Source organism: Balearica regulorum, chromosome 2, assembly GCF_011004875.1.
Source record: "Balearica regulorum gibbericeps isolate bBalReg1 chromosome 2, bBalReg1.pri, whole genome shotgun sequence".
In the NCBI taxonomy this organism is placed as follows: domain Eukaryota; kingdom Metazoa; phylum Chordata; class Aves; order Gruiformes; family Gruidae; genus Balearica; species Balearica regulorum.
The window spans coordinates 38,193,121-38,211,417 of NC_046185.1; the positions used below are offsets into that span (position 1 = coordinate 38,193,121).

Here is an 18,297-nt window from a genome sequence, read left to right on the forward strand (position 1 = left end):
ATAAATCATCCAAGAAGCTGAAACTGCAATGTTCATATTTCTTTCTTTAAGCTGCCTGGAGGATCACTGGCTGTGATTATTTTCTTTCCCTGAGGCATCTCCTCTGAGTTGTGTTTGGGTCACCAACACTAAGCTGAACTGACAAACTTGGAAGTCCATTATCAGTTTGCCACTAAGCTCCAGAGGATCAGAGCTTTCTTTCAATTTCTATTTGCCATGAGTCTATCATCATTTGAGAGCTGCTTATATCTGAACTGTAGGTCTGACTGCAGAAATAGGGATAGATTTGCCTTAATCTTTGCCATGCTGTAGTTTACGAACACAGCTGAAGTTTTAGTAGCAGGTAAAACCACTAACGCTGTGGTAACTACATGAAGTAATAATGGAGAGCAAACAGTAGAGACGTATTTTCATCCACAACTTTAAAAGCACAACCTGCAGTGTCCTGAGGGTTGCCAGATACGAGTGGATTTAACAGGCACTGTCAGTTGAGAAGTCTCTGCCTCTGGTTATAGCTTTTCCTGTAACTAAGAAAAAGTATCCCCTCGCATCAACTTTGATAACAGGTACAAAGGAGAGGGAACTTTAGAAAACCAGGTAGCAAAATAAATACCCCTTAAGCCATACTCGAGCACTAGTGAAAGAACATGTAGATGATGCTAGACAGGTTAACACTGAGACCAGTGCTGCCCAGAAACAGCTAAAACTTTAAAGTTGTTACAGTATCTAGGTCTGGAACAGGGGAAGGCACAGACAAATGCATTAGAGGAGAACAGAAGTCACACATCCTCCTGGCAAAGTTTCAAGCCTATCAACAACTACTCTGTCCATTTTCTCCATGGTGGCTGTCAAAAGGTAAACAGTATTTTCACTGTTTCCTGCAGGAGGCCACAACATGGAATTTCAGGCTGACCCTTGCCTCTAGTGAAGTAAGAGGATGGCAGTAACAGAACCCTGACACTATGAGAACATATATACACCTACTATACTGACAAATGAAGAATCTTCCGAATGCCTTATAATAAAATATTTTATGCAACCTCATAATAGCTACATGCAACTGGCAAACATTACATAGTTTAGCAGTACACGGCAACCTCCTTTTACGCCTTTCTAGATAAACCAGGCTGTATCAGAAAAGGTTTCTGAAGTTTAATCAGCTTTATTCTGTACTGAAACATTTTCTTTTGTTTTTAAGATGAGAATGGCCTGAAGATACCATTGTATAACCAAAATCCTTTTTCTGAGTGCTTATAGGTCAATCTGTGCCAAGAATGTTCAAAACTAGATTACGAAGCTGTGTACTCACCTGCTGAGTGAGTACTCTCCAGCTATAGCCAAATTGCCTTAAATGCCTGTAATGCCAGTGCAAACCAGCTATCATACTCACTCCAACTCTGAGTAATATAAGGGAAGTAGAGACAAGAACAGTCAAAAAACCTGACAGTCTCCCTACAAGCACGCTTGTAAGAATCACCAGGATCCATACTCACCCATTGGAATAGAACAAGCTTTTCCCTATACACTAATCATCCACTTAGAAAGACTTACTCTAGGACTGAGTCACCAGTAAAAAACAGCTGCTGAAAATCCCACCTGAGTGTGATTCCAAAGACAGAAGGGACCTGCATATGCAGAAACAGAGAGCAAGATCCAGGAGACAGTCCTATTATTCACTATAAACATTATTCCATTTCCTCTTACTTTAAAGAAAGTATCATCTTTGGCATACTTTTCATCACTTCCTCAGTCTTGTCCACAAATATCTTGATAATGACTCAACATATCACTGGACATTACACAATCTTTGAGAAAGCCCAGAAAGCCAACTTTTTTTCAACCACTGTATGATGAAACAGAAAGTCCCACTCTCTTGTTACCAGACAAACAGCTGACACACAGGAAATGGGAGACAAGATATTCAGACTGCAGTGCAACAGAAATACAGCATGAGAAGTCGCATGCTTCAGAAAGAGTCAAGAGCAAAACACAGATTACTAATCTGTAAAGAGGTGGATGGCCAGAAAATGTTGAACAGCAGCTTCAGATTCTGAAGAAAACACGATTCACATAGGACACCCTTTTAAATACTAGATACATATGATTTTTAATACGAGAACACTAAATGCCAGTTTAGACCTCTAGAAATATTACAGCTGAAGAAAAAGGAGAGCACTAATCAAAATACTCTGGCCAATCTTTGGCTTATCTCCAAGCTCCCTTCTAACTACAATTTGAGAGGATAACTGAGAATTCAGCCATTGGTATAAAGGAAAAAGCCTGCTCCCTGTTTATGCACCCACCCACCACCTTGCATTTTTAAAAATCTTTAGTATCACCTCTATGGAAAGCAAACCACTACTCTGCAGCAATGTAAGCAAAGTCCAATTCAACTGATTCTTTCTATGTGTAGAAAAGAATAGCAGCTAAAGTGAAAACTCAACCAAGGGGAAAAAAAACCCCAACAACTCTCTTTTTTTTTTGTCTCTATCAAATTTACTTTGGAGAAGTGAAGCAAACATTTACTTCCCACAATTCTACCGCACCCAAGAACATCCCTTCTGCCTGCCCCACCTCCCAAAATAAGTTCCAGTACATTACTCTAGCTCGACTATAACAAGATTTATGGATTGGACTGGATCTATTTGCATTCATGTTTATTACATGACAGAACGCAGGTTCTTTGCAGTGGTAAGCAAAGCCCGAATAATAAAATGGGTCTCAAGAACAAATACTGCCAATAAAAGGCAGCTGTCTTTTAATTCTGAATGCAGGTCCATAGTAACTTCATCTTTAACCTGTGTCCATAGCATCCGGAAAGGTCACTATTTCCCTCAGATAGCGTGACTTACACAAACAGCAGAGCATTAAAAAAAAAAAAAATCAACTTTGCATTACACTTGCTACCTGCACATTTCTTGGCATGCTTCCTCAGCATTCCTACACACCAGGTCCAATTAAAGTTAAATGTAGATGCCTAAGGAGAGCACAGATCAAAAGTTGTAGCAACAACACTGTGAGCTACTTTCAAGAGGTCTTACAGATAACTGATACCAGCCACTTGCAACATAGTCAGTTCTACATAAGAGGGCAGTCAGGCTTCAGTAAACACAAAGCAAATAATCCCAGCCTCATTTTGCCCCTCTTGACGAAGATTAAGCAGGAGAACCCTAAATTTCAATTCCAGATATACTACCCAATTTTTTACATGACCTTCAACAGAAGTCACTAACTGTTCTCTATTTCACTACATAAACACAGGAGAATTCTGATCTATTTAAGACTGTTGTTATTGCTAATGCATTGAACATGGAGAAAGTTACTGAATTTTATGTACTATAACTGGTAAAAGGGAAGAATCTGTACAACAGCATATATCTGGATTTTTAAATAATGAAACTGGTAAATCCAAGCTACAATCCAGAAAACACACTTTTGAAGTCTGTGCTCTACAGAATTCACAGTTGCCTAAAACCATAAAGCTGTTAGATAATGAAAAGGCAACAACTTAAATAGGGGAATATAAAAGCCAAGTAAGAGAAAGCCTTTAGCAGTATCCAAATGGCATGCCCCATTCACCACTACTTGATTCCTCATGTTACATCAGCGCAACCACAGCTAGTATTTTACGTCCATTCTTCAGTTTACAAACTCCTGCATGTAAGAGCACACATTGACCTCTCACATATTTCAGTGCTGCACAGAGAACAAGAAGGTGTTTCAATTTATACGGATTCAGAGAACAGTTGTTCATGCATGTATAACAGAATTTGGTGCAACAATCTCAGATGTGGTGAGGCTGTAATTTACAATCAAAGGTGTAAATTAAGGTTGGAAAGCAATTTTAACACAATTCATCATAATCATCATGTAACCACTAGTGACGATTACTTCTTCAACTTTAAAATTGTCAAGGTTGTTAAAACAACCAGTACTTCTCACTGACATATGCACATTTCTGACCTAAACAAGTATTTCAAATACCTGTTTATGACTGAGTATCTCAAAATATCTTTTAAGAAATAGGTTGGTTTTCTGGCTTTAAGTTATTAGAAATACCACGCATGGAGACTACCTTGACAATATTAACAGTGAACTTTCCAAAACGCTTTCCAAAAGCTATTAACATTTTTTTCAGCAATCTAAAGTATCTTAGAGCTTTCAGGAAGACACTCCTCCATACACACCTTCCTTTTTTATCATTAGTTCGTATTACAGTCATAGAGAAGACTGATGTGCAGGTGAAGACAAAATATTAAAAAATATCAGAACTATATTTAGACACTCAGACTGAAGCAACACTAACATGAGAAGAACTCAAAATGGAATAACAGCAGTCTTTAAAAATACAGATAATTCTGCATGGATTCTATAAATACATCTAATATATGTTTGAAAGGAGTTATAAAAAACCCTTAGCTACAAGAACACTGCAGCAAGTGATATTCACAGAAATTTTCAGTGCCAAATAACTGGAAGAACCATAGCATTCAAGTGCCATGACTGTGTTGAAACGATAGCACAAAAACGTATCTTAAGTTTAAAGGGGAATAACAAATGAACATTCCATATTGCAAAATTACCACACATCTAGAACAGTTACACCTTTAAGAGCTGCTAGAAGAGAAAAACTCACATAAATATTTAAAAAGACACGTTATCAAAACAGCTTAAGCTTTAATACTTTACAACTGCCTTTTCATTAAGCTCCACAAAATTAAATTCCTCAAGGGTACCTAAATCCCTGCAAGGCAGCACTGCCTAAAAAGCTTTAGCTTTTCAGGACAAGAGCTCCGTAGTATTCTCTCCAGGTTCGCTGCGCTCTTCCAAAACACCAGCTACGTACCGGCTCCAAACCATTCGGAGAAAGAAGAGTAAACACCGCGCAGATAAAGCGCTGGGGCATCCCTCTCATCGAACGGCTGGCAGAGAAGCGCAGCAAGTACAATGGACCCGCACCTACCTACCGCACAGACGAGACCACGGGCTCCGCTGCACTTCGCGTAGCTCGGGAACGAAACCAAGCTGCTCACCTTCACCCCAACAACTACTTTCGGCTCCCTGATTTCTAGGAAGTTACAAGTCTCTCACATTCCCGGCCCTCCCCAGTCCAGCGCCCGCCGCCGCTCCCTCTGCGCGGCCATCTCCTGCCCGGCGGCGCCCCGCTGCCCCGCCCCCGGAACCCCGCAGACTAACGCACATGCGGCCCCAACGGCGGAAAAAAAAAAAAAAAAAAAAAAAAAGGCGGCTCCACTTCGGAGAGGAGGCTAACGCCGCCAGACGAAGGGCGCTCGGCAGGCCCCGCCGCCGCTCCTCACCCCGAGCGGCAACCGCCGCGCGCGCGGCCCCCACCGAACTCCGCCGCGCGGTGCAGCAACGGCGGCGCACGCGGCTTCCCCCTCCCTCCGCCCGCCCGCCCACGCACCCCGCACGTGCGGCCGTCGCCGAGGAGAAGGGGGCGGGGGTGAGGAGCGAGAGGAACATGAACCCCCAATTAACTTCCTCCGAGGGAAAAGGAGCGTGGGGCAGTGCCCGCGAGTGGCGCGTGGAGGCGAGCGAACCTCTCCGGCCCACCCACGGATGTGCCCGCGGGGCCGCCCAGTCGCGACCGCCCTCCCGCGCCCCTCCGCCCCCGCGGCGCCAGGCGTGGCGCGGCCCAGGCTGCCCGCCTGTGAGCACAGCCCGCTGCGGGTCGGGGTGCCGCCTTCAGCCGCTGCCTAGCTGCCACCTCCGGGCTCTCTGTGGGGCCCAGACCCCGTCTTGCACCAGGCTGTACGCTGGGACCGGGAGGCGACGTCTCCCCCCTCCCCCCTTATGGAAAAAACTTTAAAAAAAAAAAAAATTTTTTTTTTTTAAAAAGTTCCCTCTTTCCTCTGCCCCGCCGCTAGGTTTCAGCCCCCCCCACCCCAGCGTTCTTGCTTCTGCTTAGCAACTCCCCACAGAAACTCTGGAAAATCGGCAGCATCGTGGGAAAGCTGCCGCTCTGGTAAAAATAACCTAAAAACCCCAACAACCTGCGTGCAAGGGGGGTTTCAGTTTAGCTCTTCAGTGCATTTCGGGGTGTCCACAGTCCACTGGCAAGGCTGTCATTAAACCAAACAGCTGCCGTAATGGAAGCGCTCCCCCTTCTGTACGTGCAGAAGGAATAACGCAGAAAAATGAGACAAGTTTGTATAATATCTAGCAGTACTTAGGGAACTACTACCTGCACCCTCTGAAATTAGAGGGTAAGTTTCAATACCCCAGTTAAAATTCAACTAGACCTCTTAAAACAAAGTGTAACTTGGTAAGTTTTTCCTGAGCAAATTGAGGCTGTAAAACAGTTACAAAAATACAAATTCCAAAAAAACCCTCTTTCAATGGCAGCATCATTTCCTCTTTGTTTTGTTAACTAGATTTAACAGTGCAGGACAGCCAGGAATTAGCGTGGATTCAGTCTAACAGAACAGACCACCACACCCATTAAGTTAAAACCTCCTGTTTATTGAGGATCTGCTAAGGTCTCTTAATACCTATGCTGATCATTCAGACAAGGCTTAAGAGGCAAAGAATATCTAATGCAAGCGTTAAGACTCAGGATAAGATAAAAGCCATTTGAGCTTACTTCATAGAAATACCTGAAATGATTCTTGGGATTTCAACTGCCCTGTAAAGAATGAGCAAATGCGAAAACACTGTAGCCCATTCCACTGTCTTAACTGACGTAACACTAGGAGCCCCCAAAATCCCACAGGTTTTCATTAGGAAACTGTTCCATTGATTATGAAGAAGCCACATGTTCTACAAGCATGTCTTCACAAGACTTGTATTTGGGCCTGATGAGACATGACGATGCTCATTTCAACAGTTGCAGGTATTGGCAAGTATCTGGCAAATAGTAATTTGGGAGATCCTGTTTCTGCACACTGCTGCTGCAGAAGTATTTCTGCATAATACTACACTCATGTGTCAGACACTGACAGTCATCCAAGCACTCTCCAAAAACAAACCAGAGAAGCAGCCTGGCATCATTTAAAATACGTCACCGTTTGGATTAGTGGGTTGTAACTGAACACACAAGCTACAAGTCAACTAGATCACAAGCTTCCATTTCAGTAGAGTCCGCACAGGAAGAAATGAGGAATTTTCCCATCCTAACCTGCCCTTTCCTGATCTTGGAGTTTCAGTTTTTCGGGTAGGCGCTGCTAGATCCAGCGACTGCATTGTAGCAACAGCTACCTTTTGCTTGTTCAAATCAGCCAAGGTATTCACCTTACATTCATTGGAGAGATTTTAAAGGAATGTTGTTAGCACTTCTCCTTGTGAACCCCAGAGCAGAACACTTTTGAACTTCAGTCAGAATAGCTTGTTGGCAAATAATTTAATGAGGTAATTTGTATTCAAGAGTTATTTTACTTTACAGTTGTTTAGCAGTGTTCATTTGCTGTCTGGTTGATAGTTTTCAGTTAATCATTCACTTGTCAGCAGACCAGTTGAATGGAGCCACTGGACTGATTTACAGTAAGTGGAAGGGCCTCAACCCAGAAAAGTTGAGAAGATGAATAACCCTGGCCTAGAGATAATTCTGTCTACCGGGCCACACAGTCTAAGCCCTAAACCTTTGAATAAAGAGCAGCTGTTTGTCGTTGCTCACAGTTAAAAACTCCCTGAAAACTGGGCTGTTAACTGGTTAATTGTATACAGTTCCTCTCACTATTCTGGAGCTCTGCTCAGTCTTAAGTAATTAGAGAGCAGCAACGTGGTACGTACCCTTAAATTGTCACTTGCCTGAATGAATTCCACAGCATACTCATCTGTCTAGTGCAACATACCATGCAAAACACTGTTAAGGTGGTGAAATTTAAATAAACCTTAATTTACAGATTTGCTTTTAAAGGCTAATATTCTAATGTCAATGTGGATCCCTGGTGGTCAACCGAAAACACACACAGAGCACACGGAACACAAGCAGGCACATGGAACTCAACTTGCCTTTTAAGTGAAGTTAAAGGTCAGTATTCACTCTGGCATTTTTGTCCCTGGGAACTCCCTTGCATTCCTCATTTATGTTTCCTGGGCAAGTATTACACACAAAGAATCTCATTTCCACTGCTTCGCAGTGCTCCGCTTCTAAAGCATGTTACAAGCCCATGTACTGTGCTGGCATCCCAACTACTACAAGCCTTTGCTGAAGAATACCAGTGACTGGGTGGCAGGGGTGGAAAAGAAGAAAAAAGGGAAGAGAAATGAAGGATACATCTCAACCTGCTGCAAATGCAAGAGGCCACAGAAATGCAGGGTACCTTTGACGTGTTTTTCCAAGCCCAGTATGAGCAGGTAGCAATAGTCTGAACTATTAGGTTCTGGTTTTACTGAAAATGTTCTTAAATTAGTACAAAAACCTTGTCCCTGACCAAAGAACAAAATTCTAATTTTACAACATCAAGAGAACTATACAGACAAAAATACAGCATAAAAAATGTTGTAAAACAAAACCAAGGAGGAATGCAGACGACCTGTTTAAACATAGCCAGGAGCTTTGCTCATGAACACTGCTCCGTATGCATACTCTGTGGTACTTCAGTACACATTCAAATATTCACACAACAAGCACAGCCCAAACCACTTGACAAGCGTAGTCCAATATTTTCAGTTACTGCTAAAACACAGTGGGTCAATTGACTAACACCTCAAAATCATTACCTATCAGGTTCAAACACCAACACCGCAGCTTTCAGTTTCAGTTACTGCATCTTCAAAAGAGGATCTTGGCCCCCAACTTTTAAGACCAAGCTTTCTATCCTACTCCTCACGCCCAGGGACAACACGACCTCCTTGCCCCAAAACAGACCATTAATATGGTCATCACGTTTGGACACCAAGATGAGATGGTGTTTGGAATCAAAAACTCTTCTGTGACGGTATCTCTGTGACGCATACCAGCAATTCCAGTTAAACCAAACGCACGTCTGTTTAAAACCCTCCAAAAGGCATTGACGTGACACTGCAATAGACAGGAAGTGATCTTTCAAATAATGATCATTAGCCTTTAGCCTATAAAGCCCTAAACTTAGACTTCACTAGGAAACAACTGATTGTAGTTAACTTTGCATGTGCCAATTGTTTTAATCAAAGAATCCAAATCCAAGCAGGTTGTATCCACCTACACAGCATGGAGCAGTCTGAGGACATCACCCTTTGGAAAGCCTCAGGCTGCAGTGGATGGACCTCACTGACGCAGGCACAGAAACTCAGGGCAAGTATTGTCCAACACCTGGGATTCTGGCAGCCACAAAGACCCCATAAAATGTATGAAGCTAGATATGCACCTGCCCTTTTCTATCTCTCACACTGCTTCCCAGCCTCTTGTTTGGATACAGCTAATTAATCCATGTCCATGTTCATACCCCACTGCCTGCTGAGGATCCAGACTTTGAAGAGGCTTGGGAATGGGCCAGTCAGGACCAGACGCTGCAAAGCATCACGCTGAAGAGTCAGGTACTGGAGCAAACAGTCTTCTGACAGACTCCATAGACACACGAGATATTGCCGGAAAACACGGGCTACCGAGGACAAAATCAAATACAAGACAACCCTCAGTGGGGAAGTGATCTAGCTGAAAACCTGAGAGTTAAAACTGTGTAAGAATCACCAGCTGGGCAAGATTTAGACCTCACAGAGCACGTGCAAGCAACAGTGTCACCAGGTAACTGTTCTTTACTAAAGCTGGTTTTGTAACACTTAATGCATGTGTGCATATTAATAGCTTTCATTTAACTCATTTTCATAGCTGCTTGCCTGTACTTATTAGTGAAGTCTGAATAATGGTTTAGTTTTACATGAGCTGTGCAGGAGAAATGTTTTTTTTCCCCTACTTTCTTTTTGTACTCTAGATCAACTACAAAATGTCTTCAGATTACAGAATCTTTCAATTTGAAGCAATGAAATGAATACTTAAGAGATCAATTCATAGCGAACACATACTTCAACCCCTTCTCCCAAACAAACCAACCAACCCACCCGAAACCACAAGCCACCTAAACAAGTACAACTGAAAGATTCATTATTATCTCTTGACAAAGCCTAAGAACTTGGCAGGTAAAGGAAGCTTCCCAACCCTGAATGACATTCACAGTGAACTGAGAGTTTCCCAGCACTCCAGACACAAAGATGATCCATATACTACAAGAGTGCCCTGGAGCACAGAGGCTGGTGGAGATCAAAACCAGGATCTGCAACAACACAACATGGACTTATACTTAGCATAGCAAACACCACAAAGCAAAATAATGGAAAACTATAGAAAAACTGTAGTAAATTGCATCATTTCACAGACATCACAGAGTATGCATAACATGGACCAGAAGAATGACAACAGCACCACATCAAAGAAATTCTTCACAGAAGCTAAGAAGAAAAGTGGTTTAAATCCATCGAAGCTTATACTAAAGATGAACACTAGTACACAAGCAAGCACTGTTCCAAAAGCAGCAGTGTCATAAGGAATTAAGGAAAAATAGGTAATGCTGAAAGATTAAAAAGGTGAGTTTATCCCACCTAGGGGAACATGTATGCCAAGTATGTTGTTGTGTACCTTGGAAATTCAGATTCCCTCCCAGTGCTCTTCAGAGGAATTGTGTTTTTTGCTAAAAATATATGAAGCTCTGAGTCTCTTCAGCCATGCATTTACACGCTGGGAAAGTGAAGCCAGAGGCTGAGAGTTTCTCTGGGCAAGATTAGCTGTAGTAAACAGCAAATACTCTCAGTCACATGGAAAAGTCCCACTAAGGAGTTCAGTGGCACCTCTGTCTTAAGTGCGTCGACATTTACATTGGTCAACGCTACAGCACATATATCTGGTCCTTCCTAGGAGCAGTAGCTCTACTCTGAACATTCAGCAAACATATGCAGGACTTCTTAACACCTACAGTCCGGGCTGAATGGCCACTCTTACTTGTCTGCTGGGTATCCAGAGCTCCAAAAGAAATACAAACAGTTAGGTTCTGTCGTGGTACCACCTCCAGGCAGAAGAAAAGAGAAGGCATGTCTGGAGAAAATGAGACATATGGTAGGTTTTACAGATCCCATCTCAGTCCAAGCATAGCCCTCATTCCTCACACAGTACCAGAGGCCATGCCTAGGGATGCCTCCCTTTCCTCTCACAAAGGCCACTTTCATATCCCATTTGACTCCACTTCAAAGAATTTTCATTCCCTGAGACACAGGGATCGCTATATTCTGAGATGCTTTCTTACAAGCCAGGGATTTCTGGCTGTACTTCATATACCTTGTGTTCAGTTATGTCACATATGGTCTTTTACAACGAGAAGGAATCTGTTTCAAGCAACAATTATGTGCAAATACCCTGTAGAAAAGGGAGTTTATGGACCTGGACACTACTTCATTGTGGAGAAGTACTTAATATGCATGAAGATCTGGAGGTAGCAAGTAGAGCATAACAGGCTGAGTGGTGGTGGGGAGGAAACCTGAGTGATATATTCCAGTAGAAAAGCTGTATGTACCTCAGACATAGCACAGACGTCCCTCATGATCCTCATACCAACCTATAATCCATATCACAACCAGTTTCACATTTTATCCAAAGCATTAGACAGGCTTTCAAAAGATGAAAGCAAATTGAAAACATGAAGACAAGTAAGTCCATGAGTTACCCTTTGTTCCTTTAATGCAAGAGTTCTGCTTGTTTACGATTACTTGAAGCCTCTGTATATTATCATAAATATTTTTAGGAAAATTAATTCCTTTTGTACAACACTATGTTGTAACTAACAAGGCCCTGGGTAATTTGATTAGGTTTTGGTAGAAACTGCATAAATGCATGATGGGATTTCAAGACAAAGAAGCAGTATCAGGCAGTGAAATATCATATGTGCATTTTAATATATGCATCTCTATTTTCCTTACTTCATTCTCCTCAAGTTCTTTATTTCCTTCATGCATACACCAAAATGTATGTTATTGCCATATCAGTCATTTTGGAGGGTTTTTTTTCAGTTAGGGCAAGCTGAACAATGTGTTTTGTTATAAAGCAAACAATGTAAGATTAGTTTCTAAAAATTACTTATCGTGCAAGGCATTTAAAGTGAATGGTGAAGTGCACATGAACTGTCTGACAAAGCTCATTTCTGACCCAAACCCTGCTGTTTACATCCTGTTCACTTACCAGGGCAATAGCTGGCAGGGTTCCACCAGGAGGTATTATCCAGTTACAGCCTCATCAGTAGGAGAAGCGTCACTAATACAGGGCACACAGACGCCCACCAGTATTCATTGCCCACCGGGCCCAGATCTTTTTTTGCCTTGCACCCACCCTCACTCACTGCAAGTGTGCAGTCTGGAGCAGGTACCCAAGCAAAATCTCCACAAACCAGTTCAGCTACCAGAACCAGAATAATGGTATGAACGCTAAACTCCCGATAGCCTAGTTTACCTTAGTTTTCAGTTATCTTAAAGATGCACGGTGTACTTACTGCCTCAAGCCACCTCCACTTGCTTACATGGAAGCGTGGAAGATTTACATGGGTTACAAGAATATAAGGAAAAAGAAGTCCATTGGACCTGACTTATCACCAAGTCCTACAAGGGTGAATACATATGTAACAAAAGGACAAAGATAACCGGCTGCTTTATAGATATATATAGCCAAATATGTGTTTGACATGTCAAATATACAGCTTATCGATATATGCTAACATGTTTGGGGGCTATGTGTCAGCAGACATGCACACAATGCAGTAATAAATTACTATGCTGTTAAACACTTTGAAGCTAAGTTATTCAATACACCTCATGAAACATCAGTATAAGTTGCTAAAAAGCCTCCCAACTCATAGTACTGCAAAAGACCTGCATTTTTTTCTTAAAGACTCTTTGGAATTCAGCTTATAAATACAGTTCTATAAAACAGGTCAAATATCTGAGTTTGCAGGAGATCTGAGCTAAGTATTGAAAAAAACTCTCTAAGTAGTAATTCTGTATGGATGTTTCTTAATTCAGCCTCCTGAATCCCAGCTACAGCACGTTCTACTAGAATTGCAAACACAGGCTGGGGTGAACAAACATGCTTTGGTAAACAAATCCTCTGGCACACAATGTTATGTAGGTGGGGTCTACCCAGAATGTCAAGAGTTCTTCCCCAGATGGTAGAGATGAGCAAGAACACAAGCACCGTATTTGCATTTCCAAGCTATTTACTGGTACCTCATCTGTACAGGTATTCTATTCAAATGAAACTAAACAAGGGCATTGGTTTGGGGGGTGTACCCCCATTATGTCCACCCTGACAAAAAGCTCACAGCCTTTTTCCAAAATGTCAGCATTTTAAAGGCAGCCTAAGAGCTACATAATAGACCAGATTTGGATTTGCTGTTCTATTAATACTTCTAACAAATTGTTTATGTCACAAGACACATGCATTCCACTAGAGCATTGTTATGCACCAAATCAGAGTAGAAAAAAGATAGCAGAGATTTAAAAACCCTACTCCAAAGCAAGAAGCTGTATCTCATAATGCAAAAATGAGAGAGATTTAAGCAAAATGTTGTAAGAGTTTATTATTTGCTGTCCTTACTTTGTTTAGTTGTTTTTCAAGCCACTTCCTCATGTTTGCGTAATGCCCAACCCATTCCTGACCCATAGAGAAGATGTATTTCCATCTACCAACTACAGAGTCTGCTTTTTGTTTGCCAAGCACAAATACTCTCAGTTTTCAGTCCTGGGAGCTGTGGGTCAATGTTTTAAGTATGTATGTGGGTCTGCACTATTTAATATAAAGATACATCCTGTCCTCTTATACCAGGTAACACCAATACAACACAGGATGTCCAAGAACATGCAGGGACAGAGGACAGATGATCAACTTCCCGACTATACTAAACTAAATTTTTCTTTAATATATCTTTCTTTTCGTAATATGGAAATCTAGCAGAAGCCACTTAATGGAATATTGTAAACCTGAATACGAAGCATAAGCAACAATTAAATACATCCCACTAATCTCAGTATTAACTCAAGACCACTGTTCCATTAGGCAGTTTTAAAAAGGAACACGGCAGTATTTAACATTTCAGGTCAGCAATTCTTTGATGTTAGCTATTATGGTGCTGGGTGATGAGGACCACAGAGAATAAAGAAAGATATTGTATGTTGCAGCATGGAACATGAAAGTAGGAGAAGTTATCACAAAATTTGGCTGTTAACATTTAGCTTTGATGTACAAACAGCCATTTTAAAGGAACAGTAAGAACCAGATTATTTAAAAGACATGGTATTATCTTGCAGTTATTGTTCAAATTAGTGAAATGTTTCATATGAAAATGTTCCTGCACACAAATCCAAGCTACTCTGTTTTCCTTCTATAAAGCATGAGATCAAGAACTCATGCTTCTCCAACTACAGTCTTCTGCAACAATGCTTGTACAAATTAAAGTAATTTTTGTAGATGACAGTGCAATTTTAAGCTTGCATAAGAACACAAAAGAGCAAAATGCCAAAGTTTTCTAACTACACGGCAATCTTTGTGTCAACCTAATTCATTAAATGTTTTTATAAACCTTTGAATTAAGCAAAGAAAAAAATTTGTTCTAGAAAGAAGATAAAAATTTTGTAAAGCCATGAGAACTCAAGATGTCATACATATCTCATGAACTGAAGCACTTGATAAATATGTTATTACTGCATTGGCAGTAAAAGACAGGAGCTGTGCAGAATCTGTACAATCTTCAGGAAACAACTAATAATCAACATCTGTATGGATGCAGTTGCAACGGTGATGAGGATACCCAAACTGCACCACGCTAATGGCAGCTAATAGGAATGGTGTTGGAGGAGGGGGCTAATACCTTCCACTCTTGGATTAACTGACAAAAATTTCACTTCACCTGAAGCAGATACCATGTAAGTGCTCAAAAATCTCTCTGTGCTGCATTAGCTCTGTTTCCCCTCTTGTTTGGGATGAGTCACAGGCAGGTTTCTACACCAAATTGCTTCCGATTCAAATGTACCTTTCATTTATCTAAAAAGCGTTGCGGTAACAGCCCTTCAAAATACCCACTTCAGAAATAATGTTTCATCGTTCGCCTTTACATAACGGCGGTTCTCCCAGGCCTACGCTGCTCATTTTTTCCCTTTGTTTGCCACCAATTTATGCCTACCCGCATGCAGTTGTTAGCACCTCAGAACCGCTGGGAACGCCTCCCCTAGGGAGCCTGGGGTGGCGGCAGATGTCCGGCCAAGGGGTCCTCACCACCTACCTCCATTCAAATAAAGTCACGGTTATTATGGATATTTTCATTCCTTCACCTATCTGCCTCCACTGACTGATTCAGAAGCATCTTCAAAATCAGAAAATATAAGCGCTGTACATTTTTCACTCTTACAAGAATCATGCCTAATTTTGAGAAGAGAAATACGGAAGTACTGAGGACAAAAGCATTTTTTTACATAATTCTTTTAAAGTCAGAGCAACCAAGATGGCTTCATACCGCCGATTCCTGGCTCCAGCATTCCTATATACATAATTGCTCAATAAGGCTTTTCATATGCATTTCATTGCATTCATTGTGAACTTGCACAGTTAAACTACCTCATTTTAAAATCTGGTTTATTGAAAAGATATCTCAAGTCACACAAGTCAAAGCAGCTTATCAGTTTCATGGGATAAATGGAGTGACAGTAGAATTTCTATCAACTAACAAAAGGACCAGTGGTCGAAGGAGACAAAAAGAAATAAAACATTAAGCTAACACCAAAGAGAAAGACATTTTGGACATTTCACATAAATGCAAACTTGAAAGCATTAATATGCCTACCATGGTGGGCAGGTATAGAGTCAAACTATACCTGTGCAGATGCTAGAATTGTGGGAGTATGAAAACAGGAAACTGGTGGGATTAGGTATTTGATTTACATGGAATTATATGAAGTTTTGGTTTATTGCATGTCCAGGAAAGTTGAGAGCTGAGACCATGACTTCCTGTAGTGTCTGAGTGAGGGGAGAGGAAAACATGCAGAACCAGAACCCCCACTCCTTTCCTTTATAACAACAACAAATGATACGGAGATTTTCTTTTCTAAGGAAAAAAAATATACACAAGCATGGGGGGGGGGGGCAAATTTATTATGAAGGAAAGTAAATTGCATACGAACAAAAAGTTATTTCAGAGAATACTTGCCAATATCTTCTGAACACATAAATCGTGGAATTTGTTTTACATTTTAAAAGTTTTCAAATACTACTAGATAACCTGCTCAGACCTGAAAAGTTAAGCAGTTAATTTAATGAAGAGCCTTAAACGGAAAATCGGTCTGACACTGGTCTGTGGTTAATTCTGTAGGATGTTGGCACAGAATGTATCACAAATTTGGAAGGAAGTCAAATTAAAGAAAGAAACAAGCAAAATCCCAGATATTGGCTAAGGAGAATAAATAAATAAACCAAGGTCTGAATTCCAATAAATAGATTAAGTAGTATTTTCTTTGCCAGTAGCACCATTTTCTTGGCCAAGACTATTCAGATTCCAATGAACAATAAAATTAAGACATGCTACATTGTAAAACGTGAAAACAGCAGTGAAAACGTGCCTCCAACACAGACTCAAAGGCACAAGGGAAGTTTTTGTAGTAGAACAAGGAAGAGCCCTTGAGTCTTCCAAACTCCCAGCACGTCTTACTCATGACCCCACAGTGGAGGAAGATTACTTGCAAAGGACAACATTTTTACTCAGCCAGGAAAAAATAGTCCACTTCTTACTTTCCTCTAAAAGCACCCCAGCCATAATTCTCTAGCACCATGTAATGTTGGTTGCTCATCTGTGTGGAGCAACAGCAGAACTCTGTGCAGAGTAACAGCAGGTTACATCCAAATGTTTGGAAGACCAGTTGCCAACCCCAGGGGATCGGAGCTCCCCAAGAGTATGTGGGTGCATGGTGGGTAGGTACAGGATTTCATTCACCCTGAATTTGAAGAAAGTCAGCAGTAAGCTTTTAGCATCACTGGTGTCACCAAGGGTGAATGTGCAAAGGCTCAGTTTTCTCTCAGGAGTGGAATGCAGCACAGCATTCCCCTTTCAAAGCAGCAAGGGGAGGCATTTACAGTTAATTGCCAAGGTCACTTAAGTCCCACACAACTATTCATTCTGAATAAGTGGTTCTGTTAAAATTTGCTACTTTAATTGCTGTAACAAGCAGTGGAAGTAAATCTATAGGAAGAGTTTGGATCCAGCATCTGATCTTTGTACAGCATGAACAACTTGTGGAATGAAAACTGGACCAACCACGGATGGGTTTAGGTTACAAACCAGAACTGGAGACGGGGTTAGACTAGATCATCTTCAAGGTCCCTTCCAACCCAAACCATTCTGTGATTCTGTAAATCTGAAAGCATGCCCTCTCTTTATTCTTTAAAATGATATTTCCTGCTATGGGAGATCCACTGGCACTGGGCACGACGACAGACAACGTGCGGCAGGCAGCTGGCAGAGCCTGAAGCATTGCAAGAACAAGCCATTTGCACTAACAGGGCTAATCAGTTAAATGACAACGAACCCATTAAAAAATATTTAGCAGCACTAGGGTTATTTGTTCGGTATCTCAAATCTACGTATCAAACAGCGAGCAACTTGGGAAATAAACCAGAAAAGCCTGAAATGGGCATCTAACAACATGTAGTATCTTGATAGCCACGTGGTATAAGGAGCAAAGGCCCGTGAATTGACATGAAGCTTTATTGTTGTTTAGACTCACACTTACTTCAAAATTTTAGATTAAAAAATGGAGAAAACACAGAAGGCAGCAGATCCTTTAGATTTGTTTCTAGACAAATGGAGAGCGACCCCTTCAGAAGAGAAGTTGACTAAACCTTATGAAATGGGAGGAGAGGGAGCTCATAAAGGTAACAAAGACAAAAGTGAACATACTCAGGTAGAGAGGAGATCTTGCAAGAGACACTACTGAGAGGAGAGACAAGAAAGCAGGAGCAGCGGTTCCTCCAAGAAACAATACAACAGGATAATCTGTGCTTGTGCCCTGTAAAATAAACAGTAGAAGTTGTAGCACAGGATTTATTTGTCGAGACAGACATAGAATGTGAAAACATGGTCAAATTGCTAGCAGTAAGTACAAAATCTGCGTAAGGACATAGGTATGAGAATCAGCATGGTTAAGATAGAATTATAATGCAAATAAAAGAAAAACTGGCTAGAAACAACAACAAAAAATCCTTATTATCAATATGTTTATAGCTTAAGAGCAAGAAAAACCTTGCTGCCCTAGTCAACACAGAGAAAAACTCATGAGACA

At 41.3% G+C, this 18,297-nt stretch overlaps 1 protein-coding gene across 4 annotated transcripts in view; it reads right to left on the bottom strand.

Annotated features, from left to right (window-relative positions):
• Positions 1-18,297, bottom strand: part of SGK3 (serum/glucocorticoid regulated kinase family member 3) — a 60,674-nt gene that overhangs the window by 31,607 nt on the left and 10,770 nt on the right. The window contains exon 1 of one of the 4 annotated variants that reach the window (XM_075743956.1): positions 5,426-5,578. The exons of 1 other annotated variant lie outside the window; for it this stretch is intronic. The gene's annotated coding sequence lies outside the window, so the exon portion shown is untranslated. Of the gene's footprint in view, positions 1-4,963; positions 5,235-5,254; positions 5,387-5,425; positions 5,579-18,297 lie in introns of those variants that run through there. 2 more of the 4 variants (XM_075743955.1, XM_075743954.1) reach the window with 2 other exon arrangements.